Source organism: Bos grunniens, chromosome 21, assembly GCF_055505025.1.
Source record: "Bos grunniens cultivar Pamir isolate PY7600 chromosome 21, Bosgru_T2T1.0, whole genome shotgun sequence".
In the NCBI taxonomy this organism is placed as follows: Eukaryota; Metazoa; Chordata; class Mammalia; order Artiodactyla; family Bovidae; genus Bos; species Bos grunniens.
In genome coordinates this window covers 20,796,154-20,818,528 of record NC_141185.1, presented here as the reverse complement: position 1 = coordinate 20,818,528, position 22,375 = coordinate 20,796,154, and the positions used below count along the sequence as shown (strand labels likewise).

Genomic DNA, 22,375 nt, shown 5'->3' with positions numbered 1-22,375 from the left:
GTTGCAAAGAGTTGAACATGACTGAGCGATTGAGCATGCACACACATCTGTAAATAGTCTATGGCACATGCTTTATGATCAGTAGATGTCTAGCTGCATTTGCCCTGTTTTAGTGGGAAAAGATAACTTCATGAAAGCGACCAAAAGAATGATGAGGTAATGACCTGGAATTAGATGAGGTGAGAGAGCGAAAGAGAAGAGTTTCTCTTCTTTTCTCACATTTCATAAATGTTAAAATTCCCATGATGTGCCTGCTAATTGTTACTAACTGGAGTTTAAGACCAAGTAATATATGGTTTTGAATATTATTATTGAATATATACAGTGTCCCAGGTGGCTCAGTGGTAAAGAATCTGCCTGCAAAAGCACGAGACGTGAGTTCGATCCCTGGGTTGGGAAGACCCCCTGGAGAAGGAAATGGCACCTCGCTCCACTGTTTTTGCCTGGAAAATCCCATGGACAATTGAATATATACTAAAAAACAGTTCTCAAAGTTTTTACATTTCATGAAAATTGAATGTGTCATTCACACAAAGATCATAGCCTTCTAGATACATTATTTCTAACCTGTTAAACTGTAACTGCGAATCTTAATACCCCTATTGGAATAATTCTCCAGAACTAAAAATGTTAATATAAAATATTTTGAATACAAATTAGTTTTGGGAATTACAAAAGAAATATTACATTATGAGTGGTTTGGATTAGAGAAGGTGATCCTTTCTCATGCTTCATGTCTCTGTTCAAACACAATTTTCTGGAGGGAGGTTCTTCTCTTCCTTAATGGTCCTATTTCTTTGGGTCCCTTGTGGCACTATTTTTACAAACTTTTTATTTTGGACTAATTCTAGACTTACCAAAGAATTAAACAGAGAACATATTTTTTCACTTGCCTTTTACCAAGCTTCTTCTGATATTAGCACTGCATATAACCAATGAATTAAAATAAGAAATTACTATTGATATGCCACTAAACCATAGACTAAATTTTTGTATTTCAGCACTTTTCCACTAATGTCTTTGTTTTGTTCCAATATCCAATCAGAATGGCATACTGCATTTAATTGTGATAACTCTTTAGTTGTTTTTGATCTGTGACAGTTCCTGTCTTTCCTTATCTTTCCTGATCCTTGACATTTGACAGCAGGACCGTTTAGGTGTTTGGTGGAATGTTCCTCAGTTGAATTTCTGTTTTCCCATAATTGAGGTTATGGATATTGGGGAAGAATGACTCAGAAGTGAGATAGGCTTCTCAGTGTAACATATCAGGGATACATGGTATCAAGTCTTATTACTGGGCAGGTACCCTTGATCTTTTGATCAAGGGGGTGCCTGCCATGTTCCTCCACTGTAAAGTTCCTGTCTTTTACTTTTTGGTAGAAAATATGTATTTGTTTATTCTTGGCTGGGCTGATTCTTTATTGCTGTGCAAGGGCTTTCTCTAGTTGCAACACGTGGTTTCTCATGGTGTTGGCTTCTCTTGTGGAGCACGGGTTCGAGGGCACACGGGCTTCAGTAGTTGCTGCAGGGGGCTCAGTAGTTGTGGCTTAGTTGCCCCACGGCATGCGGGATCTTCCTAGACCAGAGACTGAACTGGTGTGCCTTGTGTTTCAAGGCAGATTCTTAACCACTGGACCACCAGGAAAACCTTGTGTTTTCCTTTCAAATTTATAAATATCTGGGGTGAGACATTTTAAGGCTATGCAAAAATATCCAGCTTCTCTTTAAGCTTTCATCAACTAAGTTTAGTGTTCTAGAGTGGAACTTGCTCCAGCAGTTTTACTGTGGTGGTGTAATGTTGACTTTTAATTTCTCTTACTTTTCTACATTTATTAACTGGAATTGTTCTGAAGGAATAGTTGGCCCTTGTTTTATTTATTCAATCATTTACATCAATTTGGACTCATGGCTATTTATTTTATTCTTTAGGTTAGCATTTAATACTGTCATTAAGTATATTTTTGCTCACGTTGTTCCAACTTTGACCATGTGAACCTTCACTTCAGTTCCCGGTCCTTTTTAATATTTTCCTCACATTTTTTCTCTTTCCTTTAAGCATTTTCCTGTGTTTAGGTATCACAAGAAATGCTAGGTTCTTTTTGTACTTTTCCCTACCCTTGCAGTGGAATCAACCAACTTCTTCAAGGAGCTCTATTATTTAAAAGCATTCTTTTATCTACCAAACTACCATAACTTGATGCCTCTCAAGAAGCATGTATTTTTTATCAATAGTCACTTGTCTTGAACTTGACAATTTTCTTTTCTGCAGTGAACATGCTTAATTTGTTCTATCCGTATAGGCAACTTCAGTTCAGTTTAGTTCAGTCACTCAGTCGTGTCCACCTCTTTGCCACCTCTTAGACTGCAGCATGCCAGGCTTCCCTGTCCATCCACTAACTCCTGGGGCTTGCTCAAACTCATGTCCATTGAGTTGTTGATGCCATCCAATTATCTCATCTTCTGAAGTCCCCTTCTCCTCCTGCCTTCAATCTTTCCTAGAATCAGGGTCTTTTCCAATGAGTCAGTTGTTTGCATCAGGTGGCCAAAGTATTGGAGTTTAAGCTTCAAGCATCAGACTTCCAATGAATATTCAGGACTGATTTCCTTTAGGATGGACTCGGTGGATCTTCTTGCAGTCCAAGGGACTCTCAAGAGTCTTCTCCAACACCACAGTTCAAAACATTCAATACTTCAGCGCTCAGCTTTCTTTATAGTCCGATTCTCACATTTATACATGATTACTGGAAAAACCATAGCTTTGACTAGATGGACCTTTGTTGGCAAAGTAATGTCTCTGCTTTTTAATATGCTGTCTAGGTTGGTCAGTCCTGGTGGGCTGCAGTCCACGGGGTCGCTAGGAGTCTGACACGACTGAATGACTTCACTTTCACTTTTCACTTTCATGCATTGGAGAAGGAAATGGCAACCCACTCCAGTGTTCTTGCCTGGAGAATCCCAGGGGCGGGGGAGTCTGGTGGGCTGCCGTCTATGGGGTCGCACAGAGTCGGACACGACTGAAGCGACTTAGCAGCAGCAGCAGCAGGTTGGTCATAGATTTTCTTTCAAGGAGCAAACATCTTTTAATTTCATGGCTGCAGTCACCATCTTCAGTGATTTTGGAGCCTCCCAAAATAAAGTCTCTCACTGTTTCCATTGTTTCCCCATCTATTTGCTCATCATGATGGGACCAGAGGTCATGATCTTAGTTTCCTGAATGTTGAGTTTTAAGCCAACTTTTTCACTCTCCTCTTTCACTTTCATCAAGAGACTCTTTAGTTCTTCTTTGCTTTCAGCAGAAAGGTGGTGTTATCTGCATATCTGAGGTTATTGATGTTTCTCCCGGCAATCTTGATTCCATCTTGTGCTTCATCTAGTCCAGCATTTCTTATGATGTAGTCTGCATAGAAGTTAAATAAGCACGTAATATACAGCCTTGATGTTCTCCTTTCCTGATTTGGAACCAGTCTGTTCAATGTCTGGTTCTAACTGTTGCTTCTTGACTTGCATACAGATTTCTCAGGAGGCAGGTCAGGTGGCCTGATACTCCCATCTCTAAGAATTTTCCAGTTTGTTGTGATCCACATAGTCAAAGGCTTTGGCATAGTCAATAAAGCAGAAGTAGATGTTTTTTTGGAACTCTCTTTGTCAAATGGCTGCCTGACTGTTTAAATATTTAGTAGTTTATACTCTCTTACTCTCCTTTTTTCAGCTATTTTTGTTTCTCCCTCTTTGACTTATTATTTGGAATTGATTTCACTCATTCAATGAGCACCAATATTCTAGGCACTGGAGAGAACAGACATACATACCACAGAATAGTCTCTGGTCCCATGAAATATTAATTAAAATTAATGGCTTTAATCAAAACTAAAACCCAAACTCTTTTAATAGAAAGTACCATGTACTTTTACTAGAAGATATATGATTATATGTTTTAAGCTCTTTTGAAAGTACCAGAATTTGTGGATTGTAAAAAACCTCTGAAATAGACTTTGAAAAAATATGGGGACTTCTCTAGTTGTCCAGTGATTAAGACTCTGCCTTGCAATGCAGGGGACCTGGGTTTGATCCCTGATCAGGGAACTAAGATCCCACATATCTTGGAGCAACTAAGTGCGTGAGCCATAGCTAGAGTCCATGAGCCACAGTGAAAGATCCCAGGTACTGCAACCAAGACCCAACACAGCCAAATAAATACGTAATTTTTTTTAAAAGAGAAACAAAAAAAACTCACTTGTTTACATCTTATAAACAGAGCTGATATGAGAACTACTATTCAGTCTACACCCTAATGTAGACATCCCTCTTTTTAAAGTTTTTAAAAAGTCTAAGACTTCCTGGCTGTCTCCCAGTGCTCTTCGGAGTGACCACACCCAGGCCTGTGCTCCCCAGGTGTGTTGGTGGGTTGCTGGCATGGGCATCACCAGTTCATAGGATTTGCCTGGAGACTTAGTTATGTTGCCTGTTAGCTGCACGACTTGAGGTCACTTAGTTTTTTTCTTCTCTATTCATTCATTTCCAAATGTAAATCGAATTCACATAATAGTTACGGGAATTAATGACAGAAAAATTCATACAGCTATTCCCTAGAGAAACAAAAGTTAACATTAGTAAAATCTCTATGGATGTTATATAAGCCTTTTAGGAAGTAGCTCTAATCAGAAAGTTTTGGGAAATAGGCTCTTTTAAAATATCCCAATTCATGACATGTGGTTGAGGCCATCTGTAGCCAAAGCTGCAGTACCTTCATAACCTTATCTCTTCAGTTGGACTTTTGAATGAGGTTTTTTAACAATAGAGAAGAAATTGCATCATATTTCTTTTATAAAATCTTCGGTACCATTAATGTGTGGCTAATGATATTTTACTAAGTAAATGTTGAATGAAAGCTCTTTCTACCTTGCAAATACAAGTAAAATAATTTTTATTTCCATAACCATAGAGTATATATAGGGGTGTATACGTATATGTAAAGGAAGGGAGTGGGAATAGGGGGTGACCTGTGTCTCCCCTCAAGTTTCCAGAGGAGGAAATATACTTAGATTTGACACACCTGTCACAAATACAGGAAATTAATGAATTGTGAAACCATTTTAGTTATGACATATTTATGCTTCTTAAGTAATTGTGGTATTTTTGTAGTTTTGAAGAATTACTTGTCTGTGCTTATTTAACATATTTATATGTTAGGATAATGAATTCAGATTATTTAGTTTAGAAGAATACATAAATATATTGATGTCCATTTTCACATTGTGCTAACTGTGATTTTTATAATCAATTTCTGGTTTTCCTCATTAATCTGAGAGATCAAATTATAGACTGTGTATTAATAAAACAAGTAATGATTATCTTCTTTATTAAAATGCAGATTAGCTCATTTTTACTTAGTGAAAGTGTCCTTCCACTCCTAGTTCATGTTGATTCAATAAACAAATCAGAAAGACAGCAATAAACAAGTGGCAAAATAGTTGAAACAAAGCCATGTGATTATAATTTGATTTTTTAATTCTAAGGTGTTCATGAGTCATGCTGTAGGGAGATTTTCTGTAAAGCAATGTCTATACTGTTTGAAAATCTGGCTCTATAAATCAGAGTATTCAGAATATGCTGAGGGGCTGGAGAAGGACAATTTTCATGAGACTCTGTTACTTCCATCTAGATCTTCCTCTTGATTTGCTTAATATTTCATTTGAATAAAGCATTCTGGGGGAAAAGGTTTAAAGCATTATGTAAGTATGCTTGTATTCAACAGGAGTTATGAACAGAAAATATTCAAGGTTTTAAAAGAACCACTCAAGAAGATCTGAAACTACATTCTGCATGTCTTCTGAGATCAACTCTGCAGGATGCAAATAAAATGACAAATCTCGATTGAGGAAATCAGTGATAAGTAAGTAAGCTCACTCTTATCTTCCAGTGTTGTCATGGATATGTAGTGAGTAAAATGTGCCTTTTTGCTTGTTATCTATTGATGTCAAAAGCTATGGTATTGCAAGTGATTTTTCTCATGGCCTTCTATTCAATAACTTTCTCAGTCTTCAGTGTAAGCCAGTGGCAAGATACAAAGAAGCTCACAGGGATGAGATAGTATTGACACTGTTTAGGTATAATGGAAGGACACAGTTTTTGGAAGCGTCGTCATGCACCAAATAGCCATATCCTCTTGGGTCATTGGTGACTGAGGTCTGAAACAGTGCATTGTGCAGCATGGTGTCTTAGCTTACTTCTAGCTCTAAATTTCTTTAGTTCCTAGATAAGCTGGAATAAGATTACCAGTGATGGGTTTTGGACACTGTTATGCAATATATGTCAATCATATCCAAACTGTCAGGCTTAGTATCCACCAATCAAGTATCTATGTTTGTTTAAGGATTTCACTGTTCTTTTTCTTTTTTTTGTTTAACTTGGGTGATGAGCTGAAATGATTTGGTACTGAGGAGGGTGAAATGGAGTATTGTGAGACTGCTGACCTCTAAACTCCTCTCAGATTATCCAAGAGAGAGAAAACCCCAAAAGTCAATAGTAATGATAATGGCTAGTGGGGAAGAGAATCTATTATAAAATCTCTGACATTTTCTAGTACCCAGGTATCCTGGGGCCAGATGATGTTGAAGTCCTTCCTTGGTCAGTTAGATAAAAGACTCTAGTTGCAGAGTCAACATTAGCTCAGTAGCTTTCCCATGACCTTAATTGTGCTTCAGTTCTGATCATTGGTCACCTTCAAGGCTTAGGGGGTTAGAAGCAACCTGTTATAACAGTCCATGGGCACTGCGTTCTCTCTGATGGTTCTCTATAAGTTGTCCATATCTTCATAAATTATCCCTTTATTGTATTCCCTCAAATTTCCCTACTTGCGTGTGTTATCTGTTCTGCTGATGCTGATATTGAACAGTGAGGTTGAGAAAGGATGACTTTTACTCGTAAGGTCCAGATTCCCAATTGAGGTGTTGATTTGGGTAAAAAAAACCACACTTAAGGAAGAACAAGTGGTATTACCAGGTATACTAAGCTGAAGATGGAACTCAAAGATGTTTGGTACTGATCCCTAGAAACTGGGACTGTTATTTTATATGGTAAGAAATTTTAAGGTGTGATTAAGCTAGGTATCTTGAGATGGGATGGTTATCCTGAATTATCCAGGTAAGTCTAATGTAATCACAAGTTCTTATAAGATGGGGAAGGAGGAGGGTTAGAGTTTGAGAAAGTGGTGTACAAACGGAGGCAGAGGATACGTGATGCTACTGCAAGAAGTGGACCTTGAACCAAAGAAGACAGGACAATCTCTAGATGCTGCTCCTACAGAAGGCATGCTGACAGCTTGATTTTAGAGCTTCTGACCTCCAGAACTGTAAGTAATACATTTGTGTTGTTTTGATCCACTACGTTTGCAGTGATACATTACAGCTGTAATCATATCACATCAGATCAGTCACTCAGTCATGTCTGACTCTTTGCGACCCCATGAATCGCAGCATGCCAGGCCTCCCTGTCCATCACCAACTCCTGGAGTTCACTGAGACTCATGTCCATCGAGTCAGTGATGCCATCAAGCCATCTCATCCTCTGTCGTCCCCTTCTCCTCCTGCCCCCAATCCCTACCAGCATCAGAGTCTTTTCCAATGAGTCAACTCTTCGCATCAGGTGGCCAAAGTACTGGAGTTTCAGCTCTAGCATCATTCCTTCCAGAGAAATCCCAGGGCTAATCCCCTTCAGAATGGACTGGTTGGATCTCCTTGCAGTCCAAGGGACTCTCAAGAGTCTTCTTCAACACCACAGTTCAAAAGCATCAATTCTTCGGAGCTCAGCCTTCTTCACAGTCCAACTCTCACATCCATACATGACCACAGGAAAAACCATAGCCTTGACTAGACGAACCTTTGTTGGCAAAGTAATGTCTCTGCTTTTGAATATTGCTATCTAGGTTGGTCATCACTTTCCTTCCAAGGAGTAAGCGTCTTTTAATTTCATGGCTGCAGTCACCATCTGTAGTGATTTTGGAGCCCAGAAAAATAAAGTCTGACACTGTTTCCACTGTTTCCCCATCTATTTCCCATGAAGTGATGGGATCGGATACCATGATCTTCCTTTTCTGAATGTTGAGCTTTAAGCCAACTTTTTCACTCTCCACTTTCACTTTCATCAAGAGGCTTTTGAGTTCCTCTTCACTTTCTGCCATAAGGGTGGTGTCATCTGCATATCTGAGGTTATTGATATTTCTCCCGGCAATCTTGATTCCAGCTTGTGTTTCTTCTAGTCCAGCGTTTCTCATGATGTACTCTGCATAGAAGTTAAATAAACAGGGTGACAATATACAGCCTTGACGGACTCCTTTTCCTATTTGGAACCAGTCTGTTGTTCCATGTCTAGTTCTAACTGTTGCTTCCTGACCTGCATACAAATTTCTCAAGAGGCAGATCAGGTGTTCTGGTATTCCCGTCTCTTTCAGAATTTTCCACAGTTTATTGTGATCCACACAGTCAAAGGCTTTGGCATAGTCAATAAAGCAGAAATAGATATTTTTCTGGAACTCTCTTGCTTTTTCCATGATCCAGTGGATGTTGGCAATTTGATGTCTGGTTCCTCTGCTTTTTCTAAAACCAGCTTGAACATCAGGAAGTTCATGGTTCACATATTGCTGAAGCCTGGCTTGGAGAATTTTGAGCATTACTTTACTAGCATGTGAGATGAGTGCAATTGTGCAGTAGTTTGAGCATTCTTTAGCATTGCCTTTCTTTGGGATTGGAATGAAAACTGACCTTTTCCAGTCCTGTGGCCACTGCTGAGTTTTCCAAATTTGCTGGCATATTGAGTGCAGCACTTTCACAGCATCATCTTTCAGGATTTGGAATAGCTCACTGGAATTCCATCACCTCCACTAGCTTTGTTTGTAGTGATGCTTTCTAAGGCCCACTTGACTTCATATTCCAGGATGTCTGGCTCTAGGTCAGTGATCATCCATCGTGATTATTTGGGTTGTGAAGATCTTTTTTTACAGTTCTTCCATGTATTCTTGCCATCTCTTCTTAATATCTTCTGCTTCTGTTAGGTCCATACCATTTCTGTCCTTTATCGAGCCCATGTTTGCATGAAATGTTCCTTTGGTATCTCTGATTTTGTTGAAGAGATCTCTCGTCTTTCCCATTCTGTTGTTTTCCTCTATTTCTTTGCGTTGATCGCTGAAGAAGGCTTTCTTATCTCTTCTTGCTATTCTTTGGAACTCTGCATTTAGATGTTTGTATCTTTCCTTTTCTCCTTTGCTTTTTGCATCTCTTCCTTTCACAGCTATTTGTAAGGCCTCCCCAGACAGCCATTTTGCTTTTTTGCATTTCTTTTCCATGGGAATGGTCTTGATCCCTGTCTCCTGTACAATGTCACAAACCTCATTCCATAGTTCATCAGGCACTCTATCTATCAGATCTAGGCCCTTAAATCTATTTCTCACTTCCACTGTATAATCATAAGGGATTGGATTTAGGTCATACCTGAATGGTCTAGTGGTTTTCCCTTCTTTCTTCAATTTAAGTCTGAATTTGGCAATAAGGAGTTCATGGTTTGAGCCACAGTCAGCTCCTGGTCTTGTTTTTGCTGACTGTATAGAGCTTCTCCATCTTTGGCTGAAGAATATAATCAAACGAATATACCGGAGAATGAGATCAACAGTTGGTTAGTTTTCACAGAAGTATTCACTTAATTTAAAAACCTTTTAGACATGTACAAAAATAGAATAGCATAATGATGTCTTCTGTTATTATTTAAAAAAAAATTCTAACATCTCCTAAGACTCAGCCTCTCTTCATTTGTGGTATTTATAATTTTATATTTATTTATATATATGCATGTGTGTATGTATGTTTTGTATTTTGGTTTTCTAGCGTCTGAACCACTTTGCCGTGTTTTGAAGACTTTCCCACGTTATGTATTCTTGGTAGGGGTAGAACCTACCTCCTAGTATCAAGGCTGGAAGTCCCAGGTATTTCATTTCCCAACATTCCTGGTTACAGGGCTACACGCCTAAGCCCTAGACTCTATCACGTAGATGTGCTCTGCCATTCCTTAGAATCAGCCACAGGGATGGCAATTGCAAGTGGAGTTCTCAGCAGTCGCCACAGAGAATGGCATCAAGACTGAGTTTCTCTGTGACCCAGAATTTTTTTCACTGCACCAGGTGTGCTGAATGACTGAGAGTTTCGTTGTTAGATATATACCTTCGAGCCCAAATTTTCCAGATTCTGAATGATTCTGACAAATTTTTTTGTCCTTAAATCAGCCTGAGTTGGTGTATGGGTTTGTGTCCCTTGAAGCTAAGAACCTGGTTACTACATACTTTTCTGTTCTGCCACCCTCACTGTGTCAGCTTTCACTTCAGGCAAGGATTCCTTTGACTTCAGGATGGCTGTAACTGTGGCCAGAAGTGGAGGCAGACACGCTGACCCCCACAAGGGGAAGGAATCACCTGTATTTATGTTTCTCTCTTAGGAACGGAGGCCGCTTTACCTCCAAGCCTCTTAGCAGTTTTTTCTCTCACCCCACACCTGGTGCTGGTACGTAATACCAGTCAAATCACTTTGTCAGCCACAAATAAAGTTTTTCTGAAGAGTAAATAAGACAATGTGTGTAAAGCTTTTCACCCTGTACCTGGCACATCAGAAGCTTTCAAATGACTTCCAATTCTCATAACAAAATCCCTTGGGGAGTTTTGTAGCATCCTGGTAACTCAGGATTCACCTCGGATTTACTGAAATGCAATATTTAGATTCAGGGCCTAGTTATCAATATTTTATTAACTTCCTCAGAACATTTTCAGTATATCCTTGGTTAAGTATCACCAGAGATTAATGATTGTAGCATTTGCCCTGAGGTGTTTATCCAGGTGTTCTATCCTTCTACCTATGTGAAATTTCCCACTACCGCTTTCTCTTAGGTTATGGGTTAATGTTAAATGGTTGGTCAATTTAAGGACTAATTAGTAAGAGATATCTGTCTTCCTAAACACCGGAGAAAATAAAGGCTCGAGCTGCCTTAGACCGGGCTGTTTGCTGCCGCTCTGTGAAAAGTGGATTGTGTTTCTGTTTCTTCTGAGTTACTCAGCTCAGTGGTTTTTGACTAAACTGGTACCTTTTTAACTGGCTGACATTACTGTTCAGGGTTTTACCTGAAGATCTAGTGCAGGGGCCTGGTATGGGGAATTGTAGCACCAGCTGAAAAAAAATGCATTTAACTGTGTATGCTTTAGGGCAGGATAACCCTATACTTACTGTGATCACTAAATAAGTAAAAGAGGTGATTACAATCAGTGAAAAGAGAAAGAAGATGAAAATGGATACAATGACAAAAGCAATCACATCAAAGGCTCTCTAGTTTGGAGATAATATGCTTATGTGGAGGGCAACAAATGTTCACACAGGGGTTGTGGAATATTCAGGATAGAAGTCAGGGTGTGAGTTAGGGGTTAGTTAGTTAATAGGAAATGGATACAGTAATCCTAAACAGCTTTATTAAATTTTTAAAGTTAAAAATGAAGCAAGATAAGGTGATTATTTGAGAAGTAAGAGGAAGCGTCTCCCCCCACCCGACCCCTTCTGCACCCCTCCCCCCCTTAACATGTGAGAAGCTTAAGGAAATTTAAAGCTCCTGACAAGGATTCCTTAGAGTGGTACGAATGGCAGATACAGAATATCAAAGGAATTATTTTTAGTAAAGTTCTGGTAATGGTTGGAGGAGCAGGGCTATCAAGTACCTGCGGAGGAGTGAGTCTTAGCTGGGAGCAAGAGAACCTCGCCTCAGGTCACTGTGTAAGAATGCTCTTAGATTTTCTGTTTTATGTGAAGTTGAGGGAGTGTCTCCATGGCAGTTTATATTTTCTCTGTGAGGCAGAGCGAGGGATCGTTTGCTGAGACTAAAGGGAGAGGGAGGGAAAACTTGAGATTTCAAGATGCTGGAGAAACTCTGAAATATTTTTAGGGTGATGGGGAAAATGTTAACCAAAGAAAGGTGTCTGGTTTAAAGCTTGTGTTGAGGGCTCAGGTGAGCTGAGGGCCATATGTTTGTGGTGACATCAATTTTGCCCATCACCTGTTGGGTGATTTCTTCCAGCAGGACTCAGGTCCCAGGGGACAGGCAATCAGAGAGGCATATTGGGTTCATGCAGTTTTGAGGAAAGAATAAAAGGCTGAATTTAGGGTGTTGAAATGATGTAATGTAAGCAGGGTAAGGAAAGGCCTGAAAAGTGGAGCGGGCAAAAGAACAAGAAGAAAGAGGAAGCTCTGCTGTGGCCCAAGGGGAGATAGCTCTGCAGCAAGAAATGTGGAAAACTGTAGTTGGAGGGTGAAATACTCGAATCCATGATTTTGCTGGTGATAACCAGATTCACAATGTGCTTATGGGAATGAGTGGCTGAGGTGTCACTAAAGATGAGGCGGTCAAGAAACCAAGTGTACATGATGTTGTACCTTCAATTTTCCTGAGATTATGTAAGAATTGGGCTGGAAGTGAGGATTGCTAGAAAAGACCAACTGGAAACTTTTCAGCAAATGAGGTGAAAGGTCTCGATGATAGGTAGATGACAGCAAATAGGAAGGTGGGAGCATGTTTTAGTAAAAAAAAAAAAAAAAAATGTGAGCCTCAGAGGAGCAGGAGTTTCAATAAAAGTAATAGTCTGGAAGTGGAAATAAGGAGCATGGATGACTCTGAATCACTGCTGGGCTCCAAGGGAGCGTGAGGATTAACAGCCCCCTCTTGATAGCTATTTGTTAAGTGTACCGGTTGTCCACACCTGAATCCACAGTAAAACTCTTGGCGGCTCTGTCACCTCAACATTCAATCTTGCCTCAAGTCTTGCTGATTCTATTTCCTGAATCTGTTTAATCACAGTGCCACAACTTCTGGGACACTTTTTTTTTTTTTTTTTCTGAATTACTTTAGCAGCCTTCTGAGTGGTATCTACATGTAGACTTTCTCTGTTCCATTCTCCACAGCTACAGTCAGGGTGGTATTCCAAAAAGACAAATCCCATCATGTTACTAATCAGCTTAAAGCTATCTGTGGCTTAAAGATATGTGAGATATTTTGGTCTTATTTTTGGTATTAAGTCTTTCATATCTAGTGTGTGTCTTACATGTACAACTCAATTCAGTTTGGACTTAGCACATTTCAAGCGTTCAATAGCCATAAAAGACTAAAGGCAACCATATTGGATAGTTACACTCTTTAAACCAATATACCAACTCTTACCTCACCTGGCTCCAAAAATAGTTTCTTTTTGGCGTTTTCCCCCTCTTACTCTTTGTCCAGCCTTATTAAATTCTGTGCTGTCAGAACTCTCACTTTTATACTTGTGGTTCCCTGCTGGAATTTATTTATTTTTTCAGGGTATTTTAGCTTACATTTTCTAGAATATGAGTCTGAAGCAAAGATAGTGAGTTCCTCCTTTATTAGAGACTTTACCTTCAGGGAACTGAAGTGAGGGACAAGGAGGGTGAAGCAGAGACGGAAAGAGAGAGAGTCAGAAAAGGCTGTGAGATGGAGTTTTTGTTCAGGAACCCGATTGCTCAAAAACTGACTCCTTCCAGAACAGCCCATAGACTTGAAGAGGAGGAAATCTTTATTCACAATTCTTTCTTTTTCACTGGTCAGATGTTCACCTCACCTGTTTTTAAATCCCTCACACTTCAGGTTGCACATAAGTAGTCACTGATCAAGTTCTGAGGGATCAGCAGGGAAGCCCTGGGGTGAGAGCTGAGACCCAGGCAAGGCTGAGCTGAAGCAGTTCGAGGCTGGCTGCCAAGAGCTGGTCATCTCTGTGGCAACTGGAATAAGAACTGGGTGAGGTTGAGAACATCTGAAATTGTGCATAAGAAGGTCTGACACAGTCAGTAAGCTCTACTTATCTCACAGGGATCAACTTACATGTTATGTCCACAGGATAGATTTCCTTGATTCTAAAACAAAATTAGGTCCTTCTAATATGTTCTCATGGTCTCCTTCACTTACTCTCCTCTAATAAAACATCATATTTTTAAAAATTGTAAATTGTAGTATTGATGACTTGTCTTTCCCATAAAATTCTAAGTTCTCTGAAGTCAGTTTCATGACTATCTTTTACCATGAGATTCCTACCACCTGTCTTGTAGTACTTCACACATCTCTCTCTCTGATACAGGGAAAGTCTTCAATAAGTACTTGTAGCATGAATGAATGAACAAATGAATGAAAAGTTCGAGTTGGTAAAACATCATGTTTTTTTTTTTTTTTTTTCTTTTTCAGAGCAGGCCTCTTTGTCAGAAGTACTTTTAGAATATAAGCTGATCACTAAAGGTTAGCTTGCTTTGTTCAGCCTTTCATGGGCTGTCAGGCTGTAATCCAGGATAATGACATGGGTGGGTGGTTCACTCTGACCAATGAGACTTTGCATGCCTTTAGGTTCACTTGTCTTGCAAATTAGATTTGTCGGGTTAGAACTTCAAATGAAAGTGCTCTCTCTCTTTTTTAAACTACTGCTTTTTGGCACAGTCTAATGAGAGCCGTAACTCCCGAGTTGTTGCTTCAGCATTTGTATTTGATATGAAAGAAATTGAAAGCTGAGATGAAACCTCAGGACTCCAGAACAGTAGGTCTGTCAGGCAGCCCTCCCAGCCCTGTTCTTAGCTGTGTCTTCAATGAGAAAAGGCTGCGACTATGGCATTGTGCCTGGTGAGGAAAGCTTGGGTAAAGGAGATGTCATGAAGGGAAACAGCATCAACCTTCATTCTGAACTTTTTTGTGCCATCTTCAGTCAGCTTCTGTCATAGGAAAGTGGTGCTGTCTGCTAATGACCTTCCCACCTGGGGACCCCATCATGAGTGATGTCCTTGATGCCAGCTCGCACATTCTAGCTAATTCCAGACCTATTAAATATTCAGTATCTTTCTGAGAACCAATTACACGAATGGGAGACATAAAATAGAACTTGCCTTCACCCAAGGAGTCATTCAGCCAGAATTTTTATGACAAATAAGGGACTGGAAACTAAGCAAAATAGTGAGAGCTTTTAAATGCATAAAGTGATCAAATCTGAAATTGCCCGATTCTCACCTTATTCTAGAGAGGACTAACTTATGAAGAAATCACTTGTTTAAATCGGTAGCTTTCATTTGCCCAGCAAGGGTATTGTATTTTATTGTTCTCTAGATATTTTGAATTTTAAATCAAGACAACAAAAACAAATTTAAAAATATACTGAAAGTAATGATAAAAATTATTGAACTTTTTTCTGAATGCTATAGAAAACTGAGAGTTTGTAAAGTGGGAGTCACTTCCTACTTCATGGATGGAATGAGTAGGTGACAGCCATCACAAAAATAAAGTGTAGATAGATTATAGGACTTAAAGTTTTATAAGCAAGTATTAAGTTATTGAGTTGGAAAATCTTTCCTTTTTCACTAGATCATCAGGACTGAAAAGTCTAACTATAAGCACTGAACAAACATGCCCGCCCAGACTCATCCATTTAGCAGGTGCTCGATAAACATTATTGACCAGTTTAGTGGTGCAATGAACTTGTTTATAAAAAATAGCCTGAAAAGGAAATTCCCAGATAATGATTTCAGTTGTTAACAGTGTTTTTGTCTGTAATAGTTTTATGAAATCTTAATCAAGGCAGACTTGCTAATGAACTTCCTGTTCAGGACGTTCTCATGGACAACAAGTAAGAGTGTGAAAAGATAATAAATCCCCATTTTAATATTCGTTGTCACACACTGAAAAAGTCTCATCCTTTGGTTTTTAAGAGAAAATGCATTTTTCCTCCAGAAGGAAAATGTATTTTATTTTTAAGAGAGATATTTTTTACGTAGTAAAAGTTTGGGATACAAACACATCTTTGGGACTTAGAGGCAGGTTATTGACTTAGAGCCTCCTGTCTGACATTCTCTGCCGTGGGAGGCTTGTTTCTGTAAAATGAAAAGTTCATTGTGAATGTATCAGAACATGTCAAGTGCCTATTTTGGACTCTGTTTCGCACATGGTTGATATTTAATAAGTACTGTTTATGGTTGTGATAGATGATTACAATCTATCATATGGCAGGAGGAGAAAAAGAACCAAAACGTTCTGTCCTCTGTCATTCACTCCATGTGACACTTGCTGATTGTAACGCTCCCATTTCCTTTGCACTGAGCAGGTGACAGGCATGGTGCTGTGGGCCTTGTGAGCATGCCAGGATGTGATCAGCGCAGCTATGTTAGGAGAGGGTCTTTCTCTATTGCTTTGTGAATGAGGGGGCTACTTGGAGAGTGAGACTCACCATGGGCACAGGGCCAGGAAAGAGCAGAGCATAGCCTGATTCTGGAGATTTCAAATGTAGATACTGGATTGTATCCCTGGAGATTCTGTGTCAGTAATTCTGCATTTTTAACAAGTTTTCCTGGAAGATTTTGGAATGAAGGCCACATGTGAAAATTGCTCAGTTATGTCGGATTCTTTGTGACCCCATGGACTCTGCAGTCCATGGAATTCTCCAGGCCAGAATACTAGAGTAGGTAGCCATTCCCTTCTCCAGGGGGTCTTCCCAACCCAGGGATCAAATCCAAGTCTCCCACATTGCAGGTAGATTCTTTACCAGCTGAACTATGAGTTAAAGTGGTCTAATTATCTGATCATTTATTTATTAATTAAATATCACTGAGGTTCTATTATATAGTAAGCATATAGAATGCAAATGTTAGACTAGCGACATTTAGATGCTCCTCTCTTGGTGTTTTGGGGTCTGTAATCTCCATAGTGAGAGAGAAAAGTTATTTTAAGCCAGCAGCATTCTGTTAGATCCTAGAGTATTAATAGCAATATCAGTTGTACCCACCTGATTCATATGTCTTTTTATTTTATATCTGGAGGACTTTTTCTAAACGAAGACAACTAAAAGCTATATTTAAATAACTTTATGAATAGGTTTCTGATGACTCACATCAAGTTTTCTTGATCCAAGCTCTGTTAAGAGAATGTCTAATTGCATTCAGAATAATCTGAATCAGACCACTTCTGTAGATCTGACTCAGAGAACAGTCTGTTGTATTTAGAGCTGATTTTCTTTCCTGGCTTTGTCCAATGTTGCTAATTTGGCATTTCTAGTTTTATACCCGTTTGCTCAGGTATATAACATCTTGGAGATTTTAGTCTCATTCTTTGTTTCTGTTTACTGAGAGTTGTCTTTAAACACGATCCCTTAGGCCCTCAGGATCCTACCACCAAGTGATGACTTAAGAGTGGCCTTTTCTGCTCTTTCTACCTCTGCTTTAGAGCCGAGTGCATGGTGCATCCCCTGGGTGTACTTCCCACACACACTCTCTCTTCTCTGCCTAGGATGACATGAAGGGTCAGGTCCTCTCCATCCTAAGACTTCAGGGTCACCTTGCTGCTCCCTGTGTTATTCAGTAAACATTCTTATGCCTGAAGAGAAGTTAAAGCTCAAAAGGTATGGGCTATATCACTACAGTAAAATCTAACATCTTTTAAACATGTTATTTTCCATTACCAAGAAACATGTAAGTGAGAATATATAGATTTAAACTAGCTTGTCATTTTTAGGAAAAGTTTTTGTCTGTTCCAAGAGGAGCATTAAATTGCCTTAGATTTTACTTTCTGTTTTCTTATCCAGAGAGATGTCATTGAGATTCATTGGTCCCTGAATCAATGTATACATTTCTTTACTTTACATTTCCCCACTGCATCTTCTGGAATAGTCTCCACACCAAAGACACTCACAAATTTTATTGACCCACTGACTGACTCTTTGGAACATGACACAGGCTGACAGATGTTTTACCAGCCATCTTGGGATTGTATACCACTGACAGAAATTATTAACTTGCAGGAATCAATAGCTGGAGTGTGCCATAAGCATTTACTTTCAAGCACAGGTTTTATTGAGAGGAATTACATGAATTTACTTCAGATGGAGGAACAATTTACTTTTCATTACTTTATTTTATAAACATGAACTTTATAGTTTTCATTGCCATCTTTTTATTGCTTCAAAACACACGTTTTATGTGCTACTGACACAAAATTAGCTGCACTCCCAGTTGCCTAGTGCCCTAAAGCTCAATGAATTTGAGACAGACTACTAAGATTTTCTGATCTCTTCTTCAAACTTCTTTACCATGAAGAATGGGGGATAGTATTAGAAGAATGACACAGGTAATTTTTCTTCTTTCTTAAGGGAAAAGAAGTTTTCCATAAATTATCATCTGAAAAAATAAATAATTCTAGGTAAGATTTTAGAATCAACAATTAAAGAAATGGGTTGGTGAACAGCCAGCATAGAAAGCAAGGATTCAATGGTCAGAAGAAACATTATCAAACTAACCCAATTTACTTCTTTGTAGGGTTATTAAATCAGTAGCTTAGGGGAATGTACAAAACCATGTATCTGAGCTAAAGCAAGGCATTGGCCAAGTCTTTCAAGATACCTTTGGGTTAATATGGTGGTTGATTTAGCTGAGTGTTAAGGATATTAGGTGAATGCTTGAAACGCTGTACCCATTAGGCAGTTCTCATAAAGGCATGCTTTATGATTCTGTCCTTAGCCCTACTAAATTCATTTTTTAATGACTGACAGAGGCAATGCAATATAATGCAGTTACAGTGACTAGGGCTCAGACCGAGATCAAATCCTGCTTCTACCACTTCTTGGAATGCCATCTTGGGCAAGTTACTGAATCTTTGTAAGCCACAGTATCCTCATCCTTAAAATGGTGATAGTAACTGCCTCATTGAATTCTTGTGAAGGTTAAGTGGGATAAATAATGTGAGGCAGTGTCAAAGCATGCTCAGAAATCTTAGTTATTGCTGTTAATTTGGATATGGGTATAGAATGCTCAGTCATCAAACTTGAGAGTAGAATAAATTAGAAGAAAGAGAATAGATATTGCATGGCAGGACCCTGACTGATGGCAGATGTCTGCATTTGTACTCTTGCCCCCTCTCCTTAAATCCCAGTATCCCCGTGGGTGACATTTAACAATGTGAGGTATTATCAGGAATTCTTTTAAGGTCCTAGATGCATATCCCAAAACTCAAACAACTGAGTGTATATGAGTATATATGTAGGATATATAAAAAAGTATATGTAGGATATATAAAAAAGGATATGTAAGAATTCTAATTACCAGAAAGTTCAATAGAAGTGAGGAGTATGGTATAGTCACAAATAAATGAGCAGTAATACAACTTAAGGCCACATTAACACAAGTTGCTTCCTAGGTGTGGAAACACAAAAGTTACTAGTTACACCACTCAAAGTGTTCTACTTCCTTCTTGACCACCATAGTTTAAGTGACAGATAATCTGGAGTGTGTTCATAGAGTAGTGGCTGAAATGGCAAAAGAACTCAAAACTATGCCACAAAAGGAATATTTGAAATAAAAGGATTTTTACTTGGAGACAGAGAGACTTGACAGGCTTACATTGGGTTTTTCCAAAACTGTTCATTTATTAATTCAGTGGAAATTTTTGATAAAAATAATCCTCAGTGCATTCAGTTTAGGGTTAAGTATCACATTTGTAGCACATTGTTGAATCTTTTCATAAGAATATTCATCACCCATGTAATCCCATCATGACATCACGTTTCTAAGCCTCTGCAATACGTGGTTGGGGTTGTTTTCATGGACATATCCATAGAGTTTAAACGTGAATGTTAATACTGGTTTCCACATTCCCCTTCTCCAGCTGCCACACACACACTGAGAAATTAATGAAAATGTGGAATAGCTCATGTTACAGTACTGAGTTCACTGTTACTCTACTATGTTCAAGTTCAGATTAAATAACCATTTTGAAACTACAGAGGACATTTAAAGTTAACTTGAGTTAGCGGATCAAATAACCTATAAGATCTCTTCCAATCATCTTGTTCTAAAATATTAATCATAGACTATTGTTTATTTTGAGTCTCTGGTGGCTCAGAGTCTGTCTGCAATGCGGGAGACCTGGGTTTGATCCCTGGATCGGGAAGATCCCCTGGAGAAGGAAATGGCAATCCACTCCAGTATTCTTGCCTGGAAAATTCTATGGACTGAGAAGCCTGGTAGGCTATAGTCCTTGGGGTCGCAAAGAGTTGGACACGACTGAGTGATTATCTATCTATCTATCTATTGTCTATTTTAACTAAACGATATTTCACACATTATGCTGGGGAAAGGTTGGTATAGAGGAAGAAATGTATATTTTGGATTAAATGTTCTAGTTTTAGAAGAACATTAGATGTGGGACTCTTTGGTTTGTAAACTCTTTCCTATTTTACCTAAGTTTTAAAGTGTGCAGATTTATCATCAGTAATTAAAGGGGGTGAGACTATTCTTTGTTGAATATGGCCAGCTTTTTGAATTCTGGGAGCAAACTTTGCATCTTTCCTGAATTTTCTCCCATGACCAAGAAGTCTAATAACATTTGTGTTAATGATATCATATTTTACATTAATTTGGCACATTAACTTTTATGCATATATTTTCCACACACATTATCTTATTTAAAAATTCTCCCAGCTGACTTCTTAAGCAGATCATGAAGCTGAGACTCAGTTTGATGACTGCCTGGAGTTTCATGGCTAGCAAGGGGCAGAGCCGGGACCAAACTCTCATTCCTCTCACCAGGACTTTAATTCTTTTACTTTCTTTGAGTTAATGGCTTTAGATGTCAGCAATTTTATCAGTGAGAAGGGGCTTTTTCTTTGAGTTGGAGAAAATTGCCTTTCCCTTTCACACTGTCCTTTTGCTTTATTGTGAGGTATATTTGTAGAACAATGCCAGCTTTGAAATGTCATGTACTTCACATGCAGAAATTGTGCCTTCCTTGAAGGGATGTCGTGATGTTTGCCTGAGGAAGTGAATGTCACTGCTTGGGTTATGGAGACTGTGTGTTGAGCCCAACCATGTGAGTTGTATGGCGTGTCTGATCACATAACGTGAGGCATGTTGGGCTCTCAAAGAATGAGGCTTTGATAGCCTATAACCTAAGGAACATTTCAGAAACAATGGTTCGGCTTGAGTGGGTTAGGATTATCAGTGGGCATGGAGATTGGGATGGAGTATTGGATCTGGGACACCTGATGGTGGATGTGGACTAATCACAGATACTATTATTTAGAATCATATTCTGGGGTATGGCAAGTGGACTCAGAAAGTGTACTGGGAATTGAGGAGACAAGGTCAAGATAGGGACCAGTGTTGAAATTTACCAGAGTCGAGATACTCAGCTTGGAAAAGAATCCTCAAGAAGGTGAAGAGGTTTTGGTGTGATGAGTGACAGCTACATGACATCAGCAGAACAGAATTGGAAGAGTGCAAGCTCAGGAGATTAGATGGGCCATTTCAGCTAAAAAATAACAAAGCAATTGATAAATGTGGATTTTTAGATTTTTACATTGTTTCTATGTTTTTATGTGTGGTTAAAACTATAAAACTTTTTAATGTTAAGTAATAAAATATTTTACCTTTGGATTTTTAAAAAAATTCCAAGTTAAAAATTAAATGGGAGAATATCAGGGAAAAAGCAGACAATGTATTTAAACATATTCATTTTTTTAGTAAAAATCATTTTTTCAACTTGAACATGGTAAAATATTAAAATACCGGTGCCTGGTGACTCAGACAATAAAGAATCTGCCTGCAGTGCTAGAGACCTGGGTTCCATCTCTGGTTCGCGAAGATCTCTGGAGAAGGGAATGGCTACCCACTCCAGTATTCTTGCCTGGAGAATTCCATAGACAGAGAAACCTGGAGGGCTACAGTCCATAGGGTCACAAAGAGTCGGACACAACTGAGAGACTAACACATACATAGGCGTTTCTAGGTTTAAATCAAGATAATAAAAAATAATACAAAAATTTTCCAAATTCATGGCCTAGAAATGCTCAATAAACACTCCAAAAATTTCCTTAAATTCATAGCTGAGCATTCAATTCCCAGCCACCATAAATGAAGAGAGAACCAGAGTGGAATGTGTGAACTAGGGCTAAATCTGCTCTGTGGGGAGGCCTGGGGACAGGACACAGGGCCTTCTGCCTGAAGAAGGGAGACTGGAAGTGAGATCCCAGCAGAGAAATGTACCTGGGAAAATTCCTGGGAATCTCATCTCTTCCTGGGTTATGGGTGACAAAAGTCTTGCCTGAAAAATCTAAACTTTGAGACTATGTTTTGAACATAATTCCTTTCCTATAAATTGATTCTACCAATCTCACTATCTTTATAATTCAATAAAGTGTAAAACACTTTGAGTTTTTGGCATAAATTGTCAATGTAAATATGAATACATACACAATATAAAAATAAAAAATATGTTCTTTGCCCGTTTCAATATTCAAAGGACACATTTGAAGATCTGTTAGATGCATGGCTCT

At 38.9% G+C, this 22,375-nt stretch overlaps 1 long non-coding RNA gene across 14 annotated transcripts in view; it reads left to right on the top strand.

Annotated features, from left to right (window-relative positions):
* Window positions 1-22,375, top strand: part of LOC147349204 (uncharacterized) — a 535,617-nt gene that overhangs the window by 229,008 nt on the left and 284,234 nt on the right. For 13 of the 14 annotated variants that reach the window (XR_015149613.1, XR_015149614.1, XR_015149638.1 and 10 more), the window contains one exon: window positions 5,756-5,893. This is a non-coding gene — a long non-coding RNA (uncharacterized LOC147349204). Of the gene's footprint in view, window positions 1-5,755; window positions 5,894-5,914; window positions 7,352-22,375 lie in introns of those variants that run through there. The other variant, XR_015149645.1, reaches the window with a different exon arrangement.